General features: G+C 42.6%; 1 protein-coding gene across 4 annotated transcripts in view; it reads right to left on the reverse strand.

The window, feature by feature from the left end:
• The window catches only part of ADGRL1 (adhesion G protein-coupled receptor L1), a 617,999-nt gene that overhangs the window by 445,471 nt on the left and 157,405 nt on the right, over positions 1–15,123 (reverse strand). The gene's annotated exons all lie outside the window — the stretch shown is intronic.

Genomic DNA, 15,123 nt, shown 5'->3' on the forward strand with positions numbered 1-15,123 from the left:
TGCAGATTATCTGCAGACTTTTGTCTGCAGACTTACCTTTTCTATGTAGTGCAAGGGCCTGCCGGATTGCATACAAATTGAAAGTGTTTAGGTTTGACCTCATATTAAATGGTTTTGGTAAGTCTGCAGACAAAAGTCTGCAGATAATCTGCACGTGTGTATGGGGCATTAAGAAAGAAATATAGAGGAATAGAGGGAGAGAAGACATCACTGCATTGCTGTGTGAGGAGCCTGTGCAACTCTCAGGACTGGGTGAACAGAAATAAGTGTTTGGAGGTAAAAATAGTTCCTTTATATATCAAGTAATAGTTGTCACATTCAAATGGAATAGTTCTATAATGTTGAAAATGTTTTGTAGCTTATCCAAGCCATTTTTTCAATTCCAATGAGTGTCAGGACCATACCACAACATTTAGGCAGCACCAACATCCTAATCCGATCACAATGGAATGTGTAGATATTACTGTCCAAGAACAAGACGGGAGGTGTGAAAGTTGTGGAACCACCCTGTTCTTGTTACCTAATCCCATCCATGGTGTCAGGAAGTCTGCATAGGTGTTGATTTCTCAATTTACTTTGTTAAAGGTGTAAATTGTTGTCAAAGCACCGGGGCAGAGACCGTAAAATATTATATGTGGAAGACAGATGATGTTGAAGGTCCCCTTTTGACAGAAACCTTCTTACATCTTAAGGAAAAAGGACATTCTTTCAAGGACAGTGAGGTGCACAGTTTGGACAGGGAGGACAGCTGATTCACAAGAGGCATTCAAGAGGCCAACTACGTCAAACTGGATCAAACATCACTGAACAGGGTGAGGGCCTTCAACGCAATCTGTCTTCCACATTTAATGCAGTTTTAACGTCTCTGCTCTGGTGATTTTACAACAATAAACACCTTTAGCCATGTACTTCAGGGAAATAACACCTGGCTTGCGTGTTGTCTCTCCTGTTTCCATGGCCCATTTATATATATAGTATCTCACAAAAGTGAGTACACCCCTCACATTTTTGTAAATATTTTATTATATCTTTTCATGTGACAACACTGAAGAAATGACACTTCGCTGCAATGTAAAGTAGTGAGTGTACAGCTTGTATAACAGTGTAAATTTGCTGTCACCTCAAAATAACTCAACACACAGCCATTAATGTCTAAACCGCTGGCAAAAAAAGTGAGTACACAAAAGTGAGTACACCCCCAAAAGTGAGTATACAAGTGAAATGTCCAAATTGGGCCCAAAGTGTCAATATTTTGTGTGGCCACCATTATTTTCCTTAACCCTCTTGGGCATGGAGTTCACCAGAGCTTCACAGGTTGCCACTGGAGTCCTCTTCCACTCGTTCATGATGACATAACGGAGTTGGTGGATGTTAGAGACCTTGCACTCCTCCACCTTCCATTTGAGGATGCCCCACAGATGCTCAATAGGGTTTAGGTCTGGAGACATGCTTGGCCGGTCCATCACCTTTACCTTTTTTTTAGCAAGGCAGTGGTCGTCTTGGAGGTGTGTTTGGGGTCGTTATTATGTTGGAATACTTCCCTGTGGCCCAATCCCTGAAGGAAGGGGATCATGCTCTGCTTTAGTATGTCACAGTACATGTTGGCATTCATGGATCCATCAATGAACTGTAGCTCCCCAGTGCATGGCAGCACTCATGCAGCCCCAGACCATGACACTCCTACCACCATGCTTGACTGTAGGCAAGACACACTTGTCTTTATACTCCTCGCCTGGTTGCCACCATACATGCTTGACACCATCTGAACCAAATACACTTATCTTGGTCTTATCAGACCACAGGACATGGTTCCAGTAATCCATGTCCTTAGTCTGCTTGTCTATAGCAGACTGTTTGTGGGCTTTCTTGTGCATCATCTTTAGAAGAGGCTTCCTTCTGGGATGACAGCCATGCAGACCCATTTGATGCAGTGTGCGGCATATGAACTGAGCACTGACAGGCTGACCTCCCACCCCTTCAACCTCTGCAGCAATGCTGGCAGCACTCATACGTCTATTTCCCAAAGAAAACCTCTGGATATGACGCTGAGCACGTGCATTCAACTTCCTTTGTCGACCATGGGGAGGCCTGTTCTGAGTGGAACCTATCCTGTTAAACCGCAATGGTCTTGGCCACCATGCTGCAGCTCAGTTTCAGGGTCTTGACAATTCTCTTATAGCCTAGGCCATCTTTATGTAGAGAAACAATTCTTTTTTTTTCAGATCCTCAGAGAGTTCTTTGTCAATAGGTGCCATGTTGAACTTCCGGTGACCAGTATGAAAGAGTGAGAGCGATAACACCAAATTTAACACACCTGCTTCCCATTCACACCTAAGACCTTGTAACACTAATGAGTCACATGATACTGGGGAGGGAAAATGGCTAATTGGGCCCAATTAGGATATTTTCACTTATGGGGTGTACTCACTTTTGTTGCTAGCAGTTTAGACTTTAATTGCTGTGTGTTGAGCTATTTTGAGGGGACAACAAATTTACACTGTTATACAAGCTGTACACTCATTACTTTACATTGTCATTTCTTCTGTGTTGTCACATAAAAAGATATAATAAAATATTTACAAAAATGTGAGGGGTGTACTCACTTTTGTGAGATACTGTACCTACACGATCTGATGACAATATGCCAATGCATTTCAATGGACATGACCCTTTTTGTTGCACCAAAATGCATGGTATTTGTGTTGTGGGACACTGTAGTGCGTTGTGCATTGATTTCTATTATACAGTACATTGGAGTGCCCTTCACAATGAAATGAACTACAAATCATCACAGTATGACAGGTGTGTTAACGTGGCAATGCATGTTACTGAAATACATAATTGTGAATGGGCCTTTAAGGATTTTAAATGGATACATAACTCAGCAGGATAAATGTTTGAACCCTCAAAATGCTGCAGACCAAGGCCATATGAGTCTACCGAGTCAGCTCTAAGACTGCAGATTACAATATAAAGCAATCCTTAACCGCTTGCCGACCGTCGCAAGTAAATTTACTGCGGCGTTCAGCCCCTCACAGGCAAATTAACGTCATTAGCCTGGGAAGGTCTGGGGAGCGAGCGCACGCCGCCGGAGGCGCGCTCCCACGCGGTCACGGAACCCCCGCGCGTGTGACCGGCGGACCCGATGTCCGCCGGTCACTCGGCGATCGTCGGGGGAGAGGGAGAAAGTCAGGCAGCTTGTGTAAACAAGCTGCCTGTCATTCTCCTCGGTGTAAAAACACTGATCACACGGTTCTACTATGTAGAACCGTTGATCAGTGTCCTTACACCTCAAGTCACAGCCAATCACAGTAAGAATCACGCCCCTAGAGACACACACAGCCCCTCCCTCTCAAATAAAGTTAACCCCTTCGCTACCAGTGTATTTTTACAGTAACAATGCATATGTATAGCACTGATTACTGTAGAAATGTCACTGGTAACCCCAAAAGTGTCAAAAATGTCAGTCAAGGGTCCGATCTGTCCGCCCCAATGTCACAGTACCGCAAAAAAAACAACAAAAATGACAAAAATCTTTCCCTTTGTTAGTAAACGCGATAACTTTTGCGCAAACCAATAAAAATACGCTTTTTGGGATTTTTTTTACCAAACATATGTAGCATAAAACAAATTGGCCGAAAATGTTAAAAAATTTTGATTTTTACATTTTTTTTTGGGGAATTTCATATAAAAAAATGTGAAAAATATTGTTATTTTTGCAAAATTTACGCTCTTTTTTTGTTTATAGCGCAAAAAGTAAAAAGCGCACAGGTGATCAAATACCACCAAAAGAAAGCTCTGTTTGTGGGAAAAAAAGGACGTCAAATTTGTTTAGATACAGCGTCGCACGACCGCGCAATTGTCCGTTAAAGTCACGCAGTGCCGAATCGCAAAATACCCCCTGGTCGTTTAGCAGCCAAATCCTCCGGGGCTTAAGTGGTTAATATGTACATTACCTTATAGCTTTATCTATTTAATAACATATTTTATCATAGTTGCTCTGACATATATTGTTTAAAAACAGCATGGTTTCAGCTAGTATTCCCCTTAAATGTAAAGTAAAATAATGCCATCAGGGTATAATGAATGCAATGGATAGAACACACCAGATAGTATATTCAAGAAAATGCAAGGTGCTAATCAACTTTCTAATCAATTATTTGATTTGGATCTTTGGATTTGCATGATATTCATTATAAGCTTGCATAAAAATCAATCAATAAGGGAAATTAAGTTTAAAATATAAATTATTTTCTAAACATTCAGCACCTGTCTATAGAGTTCAGAGTCGTCTTCTGCAGCAAACTTTCTAGTCGGCAGACAGGGGGCCATCTTGATTAAGAGTTCCTAAAACTCCAGAGGCAGACATCTCGCACTTAGCGTCATTGTTTGTGAGAACCCTGCTTATTCAAAGGGAGCTCTTAGGCCATACAGCTAATTTATTTTCTGCAACCATGGGTTTCAGGGAAAAAAATAGCTTGATCCCCCCATCAAAACAGACATTGTTGACAGGGTAATTCCTCCAGCCTCCCTCGATCGATCAACTTGGTACACTGAGCCTGCCCATTAAAGGTTCGAAATTTCAGCCAGCAGAGATTTGAACCGTATATATGGCCAGTCTTAATGTTGTAAATGTAGTGGTACCCCCGCAAGATCTACTGGATTTTTGTGTCTTCCCATATACATACACAGCCAGGCGACAGCAACTTTGCAACATTCGCACAGACCTCAAGAGTTAGTCCAGCACAGGGGTCCCATTCAGGCAACTGGACCCTGGAATCCCTAAATGCCAGGCTCCAAAATATTTCTGGCCTATCTCCCTGTCTTCTGAGCCTTAGGAATTTGAGAAGACTCTAGAAATATTCAGGCTTAATGTCTGTTCCTGGACCTTCTAAGTTCTAGAACCATCTAGCCAGTTCCATAAATCAGGGGTAGGTAACAGAGACCCAGCCCTTGGAGCTCTGAACAGCATAAGCCAATCAATGAACTTTACCTCATCTGACTACAAAGGAGCTAAAACTAAATTTTCCTACTCTGTACACTGAGGGCGCTACAAAAATACTGCTGATTTCCATAAGAAATAGCAATTTTGGGCAATTACAAAACATAGTCAACATAAATAGCTTTGTTTTAGTTTTGGACAGAGTAAGGAAGGATTAGAGGTGCTCCAGTGTTCTCATTGGGGAGATTTTAACTGACTTCCTGTTCCAGGTGGCACTCCATCCCAAACAAAGAATTTCATGTTGACACCTACTTTAGTTAAGAGGCCCAAATTGTCAATGTTTGTAATATCAACTAAACCCTCAACTTGTGTGAAGAGCAAAAGGCTGTAGGAAGTCTACCCTGTCGCAGTGACATGGACTACATATTGGCAAATGTCCTGCGACCTATAACAGCATTTCTTAAAGTAGAGGGGTTTTTTTTGCACCCCTAGCCCCATGGCCACGTTGTCTTATGTAAAGAGTACACTTTATACCTAAACTAAGGGTTCCCAGCCTGAGGTATCTTTACCCTTTGGGGGTATAGGACCCAAATGAAGGTAGTATGAGGCTGGATCTCAGAATAATTCTTAAACTTTGAAACAGGAGTCCCTGTGTTATTGTCCCTGAAATTAAAGTAGAGATTTGCTATTTTTATATAAAAATTGATAAATATCATAAAAACCCTCTGGTCTTTTTTCAGCTTGTAAAGTAAAACCAAGTTATTGACAATTTTTAGAGATTATACTGGTACCAAACATGATGATAATGATTGTGTTGATGATAGTGATGATGGTTTTGACTTGTGAAGACAGTACGAGCACAAACTGTTTTGCCATTTTCCCCTCCACCTCATTATAAATATATTATATATTACCAAAGGCAATTCTCCAGAAAACCAATACATCTTTAAAACACAAAAATGATTATGGTCAATAAAGTAGATCTGAACCCTAAAAGTAGAACATTTAGTTTGCATCCTAAGCAATTACCAACTTCTTTTTCCAAAAATACTCCCCCCCCCCCCCTACCTTTTCCACTTTTCTCAGCCACTTGCTATCTACATGTACTCACTCCAGTGTCGGCTGTACATTTTTGCTTTGGGGCAGTTTCCTGAGAGTGGCAACCGTGGACAATGCCTGAACAATGTACATCAGTGTGGCTGACCAGAGTCCCTTCCAGGGATAACAGAGGAGCACCACTGTGAGGCACCACCTCTGCCAGGAAGTGCCTGGGCAAAGAACGTCATGGCAGGATCACTGGGTATTTGTTTAACCACTTGCCGACCGCCGCAAGTACATATACTGCGGCGGTCAGCCCCGGCCAGGCAAAGTGACGTACCGGTATGTCACTAGCCTGTCGCTCGCTTGTGAGCCAATAGCGAGCGAGCGCGCGCCCGTTGAGGCGCGTGCTCACCCCGGCTCATTCCATAACAAGTCAGTGCGTGTGACCGGCGGACCCGATGTCCGCCGGTCACTCGCGATCGTTCGCCGGGAAGGGAGAAAGGCAGGCGGCTAATGTAAACAAGCCGCCTGTCATTCTTCCCTGTGTAAAACTGGAGATCAGACGGTTCTACTATGTAGGACCGTTGATCTCTGTTTTTACACTAGTAGCCATGTCCAATCACAGTTAGAAACACGCCCCTAGGACACACTTAACCCCTCCCTCTCCAATACAGTTAACCCCTTCCCTGCCAGTGTCATTTTGCAGTAACAGTGCATATATATAGCACTGATTACTGTAGTAATGTCACTGGTAACCCCAAAAGTGTCAAAAATGTCAGTCAAGGGTCCGATCTGTCTGCTGCAATGTCGCAGTCCCGCAAAAAAAATTGCAGATCGCCGCCATTACTCGTTAAAAAAAAAAACAACAAAAATGACAAAAATCTTTCCCTTTGTTAGTAAACGCGATAACTTTTGCGCAAACCAATCAAAATCCGCTTTTTGCGATTGTTTTTACCAAACATATGTAGCATAAAACAAATTGGCCGAAAATGTTAAAAAATTTTGATTTTTACATTTTTTTGGGGGGAATTTCATATAAAAAAATTTGAAAAATATTGTTATTTTTGCAAAATTGACGCTCTTTTTTTGTTTATAGCGCATGATCAAAAAATCGCACAGGTGATCAAATACCACCAAAAGAAAGCTCTGTTTGTGGGAAAAAAAGGACGTCAAATTTGTTTAGGTACAGCATCGCACGACCGCGCAATTGTCCGTTAAAGTCACGCAGTGAAAAATCGAAAAAAAACCCTGGTCAGGAAGGGGGTAAAATCTTCCGGGGCTTAAGTGGTTAATGAAAACCACAGATTTAAAAACATTTCTAAATGTAGTTGTAAACCTCAGAAGACAACAAAAAGGTTTGCACCTCTCAAGGCAGACCATCAAAAGTTCCAATACTGTAGGGGGAACCAGAAGAAGCTGTCTATAGAATGCCGGGTGCCTGCCATGACTAAGCATAGGTGTACATGTCTGCTGAATTGTTTCCTGAGCTGTGAGTGCATGTCATGTCCTCTCTTCTTATGGATCTATAAATAGATATGAAGATTTTATACTGGATGTGCCGCCACCTTTGCTCTTCTTTGTCTCTAGTTGTAAACTTCACTCATGGAATCCAAACAAAGCAAACGTATCTGAAGTGTTTATTTACAGTGCATCCGGAAAGTATTCACAGCACTTCGCTTTTTCTACATTTTGTGAAGTTACAGCCCTATTCCAAAATAGATTAAATTCATTATTTTCCTCAAAATTCTACAAACAATACCCCCTAATGACAATGTGAAATACGTTTTTTTGAAATCTTTGCAAATTTATTAAAAGTAAAAAATGAAAAATTCCATGTACATAAGTATTTACAGCCTTTGCCATGACACTCAAAATTGAGCTCAGATGCAAACTATTTCCACTGATCTTTCTTGAGATGTTTCTACAAATTGATTGGAGTCCACCTGTGGTAAATTGATTTGATTGGACATGATTTGGAAAGGCACACACCTGTCTATATAAGGTCCCACAGGTAACAGTACATATCAGATCACAAACAAAGCCATGAAGTCCAAAGAATTGTCTGTAGACCTCCGAAACAGGATTGTATCAAGGCACAGATCTGGGTAATGGTACAGAAAAATTTCTGCAGCATTGAAGGTCCCAATAAGCACAATAGCCTCCATCATCCGTAAATTTAAGAAGTTTGGAACAACCAGGACTCTTCCTAGAGCAGGCTGCCTGGCCAAAGTTGATCAGGGGAGAAGGGCCTTAGTTAGGGAGGTGACCAAGAACTCGATGGTCACTCTGACAGGGCTCCAGCATTTCTCTGTGGAGAGAGGAGAACCTTTCAGAAGAACAACCATCTCTGCAGCACTCCATCAATCAGGCCTGTATGGTAGAGTAGCCAGATGAAAGCCATTCCTCAGTAAAAGGCACTTGTCAAACCGCCTGGAGGTTTGCCAAAAGACACCTGAAGGACTCTCAGACCACGAGACACAAAATTCTCTGGTCTGATGAAACAAAGATTGAACTCTTTGTCCTAAATGGCAAGCGTCATGTCTGGAGGAAACCTGGCACCGCTCATCACCTGACCAATACCATGCCTACAGTGAAGCATGGTGGTGGCCGTATCATGCTGTGGGGATGTTTTTTAGCGGCAGGAACTGGGAGACTAGTCAGGATGGAAAGAAAGATGAATGCAGCAATGTACAGAGACATCCTTAATGAAAACCTGCTCCAGATCACTCTGGACCTTTGACTGGGGCGAAGGTTTATCTTCCAACAGGACAACGGCCCTAGGCACACAGTCAAGATAACAAAGGAGTGGCTATGGGACAACTCTGTGAATGTCCTTGAGAGGCCAAGCCAGAGCCCAGATTTGAACCCGATTGAACATCTCTGGAGAGATCTGAGAATGGCTGTGCACCGACGCTCCCTATCCAATCTGAATTAAGCTTGAGAGGTCCTGCAAAGAAGAATGGGAGAAACTGCCCAAAAATAGGTGTGCCAAGCTTGTAGCATCATACGCAAAAAGACTGGAGGCTGTAATTGGTGCCATTGAGCAAAAACTGTGAATACTTATGTACATGTGATATTTTTCTTTTCTTTTTTTATATATAAATTTGCAAAGATTTATAAAAAAGTTGTTTCACTTTGTCATTATTAAGTATTCTTTGTTGAATTTTGAGGAAAATAATGAATTTAATCAATTTTGGATTAAGGCTGTAACATAACAAAATGTGGAAAAGGTGAAGCGCTGTGAATACTTTCCTGGATGCAGTATATCTCTCTGAAAATCTCTAAGTGTCATTTCTCTCTGTTGCTTTGTTCCTCTGTTATCAGCATTAGTCACTTTTGAGAAGTTTTTTCGACACATGAGATACATTTGCATCAGGAGGGAGGGGGAAGCTCAGCAGACAACTTGTCTATTCAGAACACAGTTCTTCTGCTGTGTGGGGGGGGGGGGGTGCCTTTTCTCCAATCAGCTGTCACACTGTAACTGCAAGGGGTGTAGAGAGGAGAAGACTGCAGATAAAAAAGTAAAACCTATTCAGGAGGATTTGTTTCATCTCTGTGTATCATCTGAGGCTGTTCACTTCCGTGAATATATGTGAGGGTTTACAACCACTTTAACCTCCGATTTTATATTAACATCAAAGCTAAAATAAAATTTTAGTGATTGGGTTTAGATTTAGGGTCACAAAAGTACAGCAGGAAGTGAGAGAAAATCTCCTTTAAGTTAAGGAATTGCTACCTTTGATCATTGTCAGTCTCGAACAGTTGTCCCCATCGGGAAATTCCCCACACCTTCTGTTAAAATTTTGGATTTTGGCTAACATTCCATAGAAATGAAAGCCATCACTAGGACAGGAAATAAGAGACCATGTCCACAACAAAAACACAGGTTGGAATAAAACTTGGCAGAGGTTCTGACCCTTCCCCATTTTATGCAAAATAAAAAAAAAAAAATGGTTTGACTAGAATTCCACTCTAAATAGATATTACTTTGAAAGAGGCTTAATATATTTCTTTATATTAAAAAATGAATATTTTAGGTTTCATCACTCTCAGCTTCTTCTTCAGAATCTGTTGATAAAATTATAATGCGCAAAGTAGGACCTACGGAAGCCTTACAGCCAGAATGAACAATGTTCTCACTACCTATGAAGGAGTATGGGACCCCTGGGTCTGCTTTGATGCCTACACTTAAGACTGCCTTGCAAGACATTCCAGATAAATGACATGCGGTCATCGTCTAGCTGTCTCCCGTTTTCCTACACCTTCTTAACCCCCTCTCTCCCCTTCCTTCTATCTTTCCTTTGCTTACATAGGTTAAAACACTCTACTTCCTTAATCTTTATTGCCCTCCTTTTTCTATACTTCTCGTGGTCTACAACAACTCTTTTAATATGTGACAACAGGCTTAGATTCCTAAATTTCACCCACCAGGTCTCTGGCCTATAGTTCAATGATAGCATGACATTAGTTCTCTAAGAATATTGCCCCAAAAATATTAGGTGGACCGTATACTACTGGAATATTGCTATTACTTCACACTTCAAGATGCATAACCTCATATCTGTGTGTTTTGTCTATCAGTCAACCATGTACGGGTGTTTCACTATATTGCGCCCTTAACCACTTGCCTTCTGTGCACTTAAACACCCTTCCCATCCAGGCCAATTTTCAGCTTTCAGCGCTGTCACACTTTGACTGACAATTGCGCGGTCATGCTACACTGTACCCATATGAAATTTTTATCATTTTTTTCACACAAATAGAGCTTTCTTTTGGTGGTATTTAATCATCTCTGGGTTTTTTATTTTTTACAAAAAAAAAGAATAAAGACAAAAAATTTTGAAAAAAAAAAAAGTTTTTCTTATTTTCTGCGAGTAAATTTTGAAAATAAATTTTTCTCCTTCACTGATGTGCGCTGATGAGGCGGCACTGATGGGCACTGATAGGCTGCACTGATGGGCACTGATGAGGTGGCACTTATGGGCACTGATGAGGTGGCACTTATGGGCACTGATGAGGCGGTACTAATATGCCGCACTGATGAGCACTGAGAGGCGGCACTGAGAGGCGGCACTGATGAGCACTGATAGGCGGCACTGCTGGGCACTGATAGGCGGCACTGCTGGGCACTGAGAGGCGGCACTGCTGGGCACTGAGAGGTGGCACTGCTGGGCACTGACAGGTGGCACTGCTGGGCACTGAGAGGCGGCACTGATGGGCACTGATAGGCGGCACTGATGGGCACTGGCGGATGGCACTGGACACTGACGGGTGGCACTGATGAGCGACACTGATGGGCAGCACCATCAGTGCCCACACTCAGTGCCCATAGTGCTGCCAGTCAGTGCTCATCAGTGCCTAGATGAGCAGGCACTGATGGGCACTGACTAGCAGCACTATGGGCACTGATTGTGGGCATTGATGGGGGCACTGATGGCGGGCACTGTGGGCACTGATGGGGGGGCACTGTGTGTGTGTTTTTACCTTGCAGTAATCAGGGCACTGGTGATCGGTGCCCTGATTACATTGCTGTGTGTCCCCGGCGCTGTGAGGCTCCCCCTCCTTCCTCACACTGCAGGCTCCGTGTGAGGAAGGAGCGCCGGCGATGAGAGATGATCTCATATGTTTACATATGAGATCATCGCTCATTGGACGGCCAGATCACGTGGTGAATGGCCGATGTGATTGGCCATTCACCACGATCTGTGATCGTCCGTGTCCAAGGGGGCGTGTCACTGGGAGGCCGTTTAAAAACGGCCTCCCGAAAATTCGAGTCCGCGCTGCAGCCGTATATAGGCTGTAGCGCGGACGGGGGGTGGTTAAAAACATTTGAATAAAAATGCAAAAAAAGTCAACAAAAAGAAAACAATGTTAATGGAAGTGTTCCCAACCTCATCCAATGGAGCTATTACCACATTATCAGCCCCCAATTCCCCTGGGAAGTCTGGAGCAGGGTAGCCAGGCCTTTGATTTCTACCCTCTAGAGCCCACAAGAGATACAAAATGCCAGCATTTAAAGAGTGGCATAGTAGCTTAAATCAGAGACCTGTATTGGCGCTTTTCCACTGCATGGAACCGAACGGTTCGGCTCGCTTTTGTGCTTTTCCACTGCTGGTACCGCATGGTATAGTGTAGGAACGGTTCAGTTCGGTACGGTACGGCGGCGCTTTTCCACTGCATGGAACCGAACGGTACGGCTCTCAAAAACAGTACCACCTCGATTGTGGTTCCAACAGGTACCATAACCGGTACCATATCCCACAATCCTTTGCATGCAGTCACTACTAGCCACTGATTGGTCAGAGAATCCCACCCACCCTGTTGTTATCCCACCCACTTAACTTTAGTACTACTTTAGTGGAAAAGCAAACCATACTGTACCGTACTGAACCGTTCCAACACCGTACCATGCGGTACCAGCAGTGGAAAAGCAAACAGGGCCAAGCAGGGCAGAGTAGAGCCGAGCCGGTACTTGCAGTGGAAAAGTGCCATAAGTTTATATCTACAATCAAAAGAAATTCCTGCAACACTTCACCTTTACTGTACCTTCATTGAAAATACATCACAGACAATGTGGGGTACAGTAAAAGTTGATGCCTTTCACTCTGTGACTAGCGCCTACTTGTGAAGGTATGAGTAAACGCCAGTCACAGCAGCAAATTCCAGATTTCTTTTGCTCGTCTGCAGACGAGCTGTGCTAGCACCTTCACAAAAACCCTGGCTATGCTGTGGATGGATCAGTGGTGTATTTAGATTTTGTGCTGCCCTAGGCCTGACTAAAATTGTGCATCCCTAATTTAAATATGACCCACCCCTTCCTGTAAAGACCACACCCCTTCCTGTTTCAGACCGATTCTGTCATCTGTAAACCACAGACTACAACCACAGTGTATCACTGCCCATCAGCGTAGCATTCCCATAAGTTCAGCTTCATCAGTGCCCATCAGCGCAGCCTTTTTAGTGCCACCTTATTACTGCCCATCAGTGCAGCATATCAGTGTAGCCTCATCAGTGGCCATTAGTGCAGCCTAATGTATTTGGACTTGTGTTTGCTGCCACTGATTGTAATTATAGGATTATTTCACTCATTTGTATAATCACTAGGATGTCCATAGTCATTATACAAATAAGTGAAATAATCATTGACAGCAAACACAAGTCCAAATATCTTATGAGATAGGAATAATCTTACTAATCCAGTGACATATTGCAATGGCACATATGAGGTGAGCAGGTCAAAAATATCATTGCTATCATATACAATTGAACGTCTTGATTGTATATGATGCTATTCAATATGCTCCTTCAAGGACAAGGATGTTTAAATAAATAAAATGATATTATTGACACAATGCCTGCCATACCTTGGGGCAAAGGAGGCATTAGGCTGCAGTGCTACACTTATTAGCATTGGGGGCCGTCGGGCAAGTTGTAATAAGTGTGGTTGTTGGCCTGCGGTCTGTCTGAATGTCCTCACACGACGGTATTATCATACCAGGGTCATATCATGGGTGCTTTATGTGGAAGCCAGACTTATTTGCCTCCTGGACCCTGCCCTCTGGCCCAATTCGCCCCATAAGACTGGCACTATACTAAAAGTGTAGCGCAAACCGGCGGGGACCCTTTTTTGTGCGGGAGCAGGGAGGAGGCTGTTTTTTTTTGTGGGGGGGTTCAGCTTTTTTGCTGCCCCCCTGCAAAGTGCCGCCCTAGGCCTGGGCCTTGTTGGCCTAGGCCAAGATACAGCACTGGGATGGATGGGTAATGTGCTCACCTGGAGTGGCTTTGTCTTCAGTGGTGGTTATCTACATTTATATCTAGTTGGTTATAGCCAGGGTGTCTTGTCTTGACAGAGATGAGACTTCCACACTGGATGATGTGGTTGTGGGACAGGCCAACTTACAAAGTGTAAAACCCCTTTAAGTTATATGATATCTCTTTGACCTCAGCTTGACAAATTACAATGTACTGGTATTTGGCAAACTTTGAGTTTGTGAACGTACTATTTCTTTATGAAAGTTAATTAATTCTAAAAAAGTTCAGAATGGATGAAAATAACAGTGAGCTAAGTGAGGGTACCAAAAAATTCAGCAAAGTAATGTTATACCCCAGCTCTGCTTACAACTGGTATTTTTTTGGGGAGGGGGGGTTCACGTGTTGCAAACCCCATTGGCTCGTTATAACTTTTAGAGATTTTAGTGAAGAAAAATCTCCTTCTTAAAATATGTGTGTCTATAGTCCTTCCAGTGGTCAAAGAAAGATGTTATCTGTTCAAAACAAAGTTTCTCAATAAGTTATACCTTGTCTAAAAAAAAGCTAATTTACCAACATAGAAACACCCCAGACAAATTTGAAAATGTTTTGAAATAGGTGGTTTGCTACCTCAGGTTTAGCTCCAACTTCATTCATTCTGAATTGATTATTGTCTTAAAGAGGGGGAGACTGGTTGGTGTGTCCTATACTGGCGGACACTAGGCCCATTGGGTATATATAATTATATATTTTTGTAAAGTTTGTGATTATATTTACAATTGACAGTAATTTGAAAGAGAGATTGGATTGCATTTTTGTTGGTTATGTAAAAGAAATGTCTAAAAATTTATAAAAATGATTGGAGTAAAGTTTCCCAATCACCTGTTTATTAAACAATACGGATTCCCTATTGACAATGTGACATCAATATCATGAGCAGCTTAGGAAAACAGGAGATTCTGGCGATAGCTTGTCACTTAAAGTGATTGTAAATCGAATTTCAAATTGTTGTCTTTTCATACAATTCCCTGTGTTAGATAAAGTTATGTGCCCCAGTTTATGTTCTTTTTAAAAAATATGCCACCTTATACCTAATTTCAGAGCGCCCCATGGCACTCACGTGACCGCCCACTGCTCTCCTACTGATCTGACAACTACAGCAGGAGGGGCTGATAATTCCATGCTGACATCAGCAAGGAGGAGAGAAGGAGAGCGGTGGGAGGTCATGTGTGCCCCGAGCAGTGCTCTGAAATAAGGTATAAGGTGGCATAATTTTTATAAAGCACATACACTGGGACACATAGGTAAGGTAATCTAACACAGGGGATTGCATGAAAATAACAAATTTATTTTAGCAGCAGGAGGGAAGGGGAGGGTGGGGAGCAGATCGT

Source organism: Pelophylax lessonae (assembly GCF_965119305.1).
Source record: "Pelophylax lessonae genome assembly, chromosome: 4".
Lineage (NCBI taxonomy): Eukaryota > Metazoa > Chordata > Amphibia > Anura > Ranidae > Pelophylax > Pelophylax lessonae.